The sequence below is a fragment of the Triticum urartu genome, chromosome 7 (assembly GCF_003073215.2).
Source record: "Triticum urartu cultivar G1812 chromosome 7, Tu2.1, whole genome shotgun sequence".
Taxonomy (NCBI): Eukaryota; Viridiplantae; Streptophyta; class Magnoliopsida; order Poales; family Poaceae; genus Triticum; species Triticum urartu.
Window position 1 is genome coordinate 708475215 of NC_053028.1, and position 6000 is coordinate 708481214.

Below are 6000 nucleotides of genomic sequence, written 5' to 3' on the forward strand. Positions count from 1 at the left end.
GTGCTACTTTGAAGCACAAGTGTGGTGAAAGGATAGTAACATTGTCCCTTCTCTCTTTTTCTCTCATTTTTTTATTTGGGCCTTTTCTCTTTTTTTATGTCCTCTTTTTATTTGGGCTTCTTTGGCCTCCTTTTTTTCGTCCGGAGTCTCATCCCGGCTTATGGGGGAATCATAGTCTCCATCATTCTTTCCTCACTGGGACAATGCTCTAAAAATGATGATCATCACACTTTTATTTTTCTTACAACTCAACTTAGAACAAAATATGACTCTATATGAATGCCTCCGGCGGTGTACCGGGATATGCAATATGACAATGATGGAGTGTGTCATAATAAATGGAACGGTGGAAAGTTGCATGGCAATATTATCTCGGAATGGCTATGGAAATGCCATAATAAGTAGGTATGGTGGCTGTTTGAGGAAGGTATATGGTAGGTGTATGATACCGGCGAAAAGTGCGCGGTATTAGAGAGGCTAGCAAAGGTGGAAGGGTGAGAGTGCGTATAATCCATGGACTCAACATTAGTCATAAAGAACTCATATACTTATTGCAAAAATCTAGAAGTTATCAAAGCAAAGTATTACACGCATGCTCCTAGGGGGATAGATTGGTAGGAAAAGACCATCGCTCGTCCCCGACCGCCACTCATAAGGAAGACAATCAATAAATAAATCATGCTCCGACTTCATCACATAACGGTTCACCATACGTGCATGCTACGGGAATCACAAACTTTAACACAAGTATTCTTTAAATTCACAACTACTCTACTAGCATGACTTTAATATTATCACCTCCATATCTCAAAACAATTATCATGTTTCAATCTTTTCTTAGTATTCAACACACTCAAAAGAAAGTTTCACAGATCTTGAATACCAAGCATATTATTGTGAAGCAAATTACCATGCTATTAAGACTCTCAAAATAATTTAAGTGAAGCATGAGAGATCAATAGTTTCTTTAAAACAAATCCACCACCGTGCTCTAAATGATCCTAGTGAAGCACATAGAGCAAAATTATAACGCTCAAAATATATAAGTGAAGCACATAGAGCAAAACTACTTAGCTCAAAAGATGTAAGTGAAGCACATAGAGCAAAACTACTTAGCTCAAAAGATATAAGTGAAGCACATAGAGTATTCTATCAAATTTTAATTCATGTATGGCTCTCTCAAAAGGTGTTTACAGCAAGGATGATTGTGGCATACCAGAACACAAAGACAAAAATAATACAAGACACTCCGAGCAAAACACATATCATGTTGGTGAATAAAAATATAGCTCCAAGTAAATTACCGATGGAAGTGGACGAAAGAGGGGATGCCTTCCGGGGCATCCCCAAGCTTTGACTTTTTGGTGTCCTTGGATTATCTTGGGGGTGCCATGGGCATCCCCAAGCTTAGGCTCTTGCCACTCCTTGTTCCATAATCCATCAAAAGAATTCACCCAAAACTTGAAATCTTCACAACACAAAATTTAAAGTAGAAAACTCGTGAGCAACGTTAGCTAAAGAAAACAAAAGACCACTTCAAGGTACTGTAATGAACTCATTCTTTATTTATATTGGTGTTAAACCTACTTTATTCCAACTTCTCTATGGATTATAAACTATTTTACTAACCATAGATTCAACAAAATAAGCAAACAACACACGAAAAACAGAATCTGTCAAAAACAGAACAGTCTATAGTAATCTGTAGCTAGCGCAAGATATGGAACCCCAAAAATTCTACAATAAATTGATGGACGTGAGGAATTTATCTATTAATCATCTGCAAAATGAATTAACTAAATAACACTCCTCAAATAAAAATGACAGAAGTTCTCGTGAGTGCTAAAGTTTCTGTTTTTTTTACAGCAAGCTCAAGAAGACTCCCAACGGTTCTACTTGGAACAAACACTAATTTAACACAAAAAACACAACCAAAACAGAGGCTAAATAATTTATTTCTTACTAAGGAATAAAAATAAAATTGGGTTGCCTCCCAACAAGCGCTATCGTTTAACGCCCCTAGCTAGGCATAAAAGCGAGGATAGATCTAGGTATTGCCATTCTTGGTTTTAGAGAGAAAGAGAGCAAACTTGTTATCTATGGACTTAATATTTCTATTTTGACAAAGTACATGTCCATTAATGGTAGAAGAAGGATTAAGAATGTTGCGGAAATTGGCATCTAGGCTAGCTTTTATTTCTTTAATAGATTCGTTTTGGTAAGGAAGCAAGAGAGATGTGATTTCAGCTTTCTCATTAATGGGGTGCCCAAATATAGTTTTCATCCTCTCATAGCTATCTATGGGATCCCCTTCAAGGAAACCCCCTTCGAAAATAGAATCTAAAACTTGTTTGAACGAAGTAGGTAGCCCAACATAAAAGCTTTTTATGTAAACCTCAATTTGATATTGGGGTACATAGCTAGCCCGGATCCTTAACAGCCTATCCCAAACATCTTTCAAAGATTCATCAAGTAAGTAACGAAAAATTCCAGAATCATCTTCATCAAAATTACTAAGGTTCCCATTGATAACTCTGGCAAGTTGTTCTATAGCATTATGATTTATGAGTTTAGATAAGATAGCAGGATTGTCTAAAGCACTAGAACTTGTGGGAGAACCCCCAACTCTTTTTGCTTCTGACATGGCGCGGGAAAAGAGGCAAATAGAGAGGGAGGATAGAAAGAGAGAGAGAGGGGGCGAATAAAATGGCAAGGGTGAAGTGGGGAGAGGAAAATGAGAGGCAAGTGGCAAATAATGTAATGCGAGAGATAGGGATTGTGATGGGTACTTGGTATGTTGACTTTTGCGTAGACTCCCCGGCAACAGCACCAGAAATCCTTCTTGCTACCTCTTGAGCTTGCGTTGGTTTTCCCCGAAGAGGAAGGGATGATGCAGCAAAGTAGCGTAAGTATTTCCCTCAGTTTTTGAGAACCAAGGTATCAATCCAGTAGGAGGCCACAGTCAAGTCCCTAGTACCTGCACAAAACGTTAGCTACTCGCAACCAACGCGATTAGGGGTTGTCAATCCCTTCAGGGTCACTTACGAGAGTGAGATCTGATAGATATAATATTTTTGGTATTTTTGGTATAGAGATGCAAAGTAAAAAGTAAAGGCAAAGTAAAAAAGCAAAGCAAGATTAAAGTGATGGAGATTGATATGATGAGAATAGACCCGGGGGCCATAGGTTTCACTAGTGGCTTCTCTCAAGAGCATAAGTATTCTACGGTGGGTGAACAAATTACTGTTGAGCAATTGACAGAACTGAGCATAGTTATGAGAATATCTAGGCATGATCATGTATATAGGCATCACATCCGTGACAAGTAGACCGAAACGATACTACATCTACTACTATTACTCCACTCATCGACCGCTATCCAGCATGCATCTAGAGTATTAAGTTAAAAACAGAGTAACGCCTTAAGCAAGATGACATGATGTAGAGAGATAAATTCATGCAATATGAAATAAACCCCATCTTGTTATCCTCGATGGCAACGATGCAATACGTGCCTTGCTGCCCCTTCTGTCACTAGGAAAGGACACCGCAAGATCGAACCCAAAGCTAAGCCCTCCGTGATGACGGCCCTCTCCGGCGGAGCTCCGGAACAGGCCCCAAGATGGGATCTCATGGATACAGAAAGTTGCGGCGGTGGAATTAGGTTTTTGGCTCCGTCTCTGTTCGTTTGGAGGTACGTAGGTATATATAGGAGGAAGGAGTACGTCGGTGGAGCACCGAGGGGCCCACGAGGCAGGGGGTGTGCCCTAGGGGGGTGCCCCCCACCCTCGTGACCGCCTCTTTGACTCCTTCGAGTAGGGTCCAAGTCTCCTGGATCACGTTCGGCGAGAAAATCACGTCCCCGAAGGTTTTATTCCGTTTGGACTCCGTTTGATATTTCGTTTCTTTGAAACACTGAAATAGGCAAAAACAACAATTCTAGGCTGGGCCTCCGGTTAATAGGTTAGTCCCAAAAATAATATAAAAGTGGAAAATAAAGCCCAATATAGTTCAAAACAGTAGATAATATAGCATGGAGCAATCAAAAATTATAGATACGTTGGAGACGTATCACACTCCATCGGCCATTAATATTTCTCAGGGCGATAATTATGTATCGAGCATGTTTATGCTAAAGGCGATAGTTATTTATCGGCCATGTCTTTGCTTAGGACGATATTCATATATCGGTCGTTGCTTGTTTGAACCTCTTGATGCAAGTTTGGTGAAAACTTCTCAACTTATATAACAATCCGATGATAAGATTCCATAGATATGTATCTCAAAGGCATCCTCCAAACCATATTATTCACCCTTTCGCTAGGATTTTGCAGATAATCACGAATGAACTTCCTCCAATCCTTACTTTTCCTGCATTAAAGTTTCATTAGTAGCCGAGGTGGTGAGGTCCAATTCAGCCTTACCTATCTTGGCAAGAATAAGCATCGGCTATTGATAGATGTGCAATACACCATGACGGACATGGTAGCCGGATGCTTGCTATACCAACTCTCTCCAATTGTCATGTCTAGAAATATGAAGAATATTAAAGCAACCCAAGGTAAATTTTTCATCTAGACATACCACAAGATAAACTATAAGTGATTCATCAAAACATTGATGAACCTTGAATGTTTGTTGCACTACTCATAACGAATCACCGAAAGTTGTCTCTTCCCTTCAGCGTCATAAGCCGGTTGGAAATGAGACAAGTCTGTGTCCTCTGCCAGTTTGCTGGCTATTGGCCGCATTTCTTTGGTCAGCCTTCGGAGGTCATCATTGTCGAAGTTTGAATCGTCCTCCTTCACACCTGGATATCATTTAATGATGTCCTCCGCTTCAAGATCTGGAATCCATGCCTTGGCTCGGATTAGTGCAGTTAATGCTCCTGCTCTTGCAGCTGCCTTCTTCAGTTCGGTAATCCGGGCTGGTAACATGGCCAGCTTCTCAAGAGTTTCCTTTATGAGTGATGGTGCCGGTTTATTGTAAGCCGAAGTGCAAATAGCCCGCTGGGACCCAGAGTACAACTGTTCAATCAAGGTATAAGCCGCTTTAAGCTTCTTCCGCATATATGTGCCCAGATGAGCAATACGAGTGCCTGTCACGGTTTAAAATCAGCACTCTGGTAAATGATAAGGTTTCATGAATTGGAAAAATTGCATAAGGAGATACTTACCAAAGACAGAGGAAGTCATGGCGTTGATTTGCCGTTTCAAACAAGCTAGTTCATCTACAACTGGTTTCAGGGCTGCTTCGGCATCCTCAGCTCTTTTGGTTAAACTGGCCTTCTCGGTTTCCCAGTCAACACGATCTTTGTTAAAAGACTCTTTTAGCTTCTCCATTGCTCTCAGGGCTTTGGTCAGTTCCTCCTTGGCTTTCGCAGCCTCTGCTTGTTGGGATTTCACGTTCTCTTGCAAATCAGCGGTTCGTGCATCTCTACTGCTTAGTTTGGCCTGCAACAGTGAAGATATGTCAACAACAGGATATATATTTTCTAAGTACAAAGCATATAAAAATTTATGCACTTCATACTTGGGGGCTAATGCCTATTTGCTCTGATTCCCTACATCTTTTATAAGTCTCCAGAACAATGCAAGCATTATCCTTGACACTTGGGGGCTAATGTACATCTGTTCAAGATGGACATATGGATTAAAACCTAGATTACCTTGCAAAGCTAAACCGGCCTTTGGGGGCTACGCTGAAGAAAGCTATATAATTACATTGGTAAAGTATCGGTCTTGGTTTTCACTAAGGACCTGATATTTTGAGGGTCAGTAGGAGAGACTTAAAGTGTTACAAAGACCCGGTTTACGATTAACATCATAAAACGGCCCTTGGGGGCTACTTGGGCTAGCACTTCAACTTTGGAATCAAGAAGTAAAGGGAGATGAAAATACCTCATAGCGTTCCTTCATCAAGTTTACCAAACCGGCTTCATAGTCACGGTTTGAGTGCAGACGGTTTAAGAAACCGGAGTGAAGTTCTTCAGCATTGAGA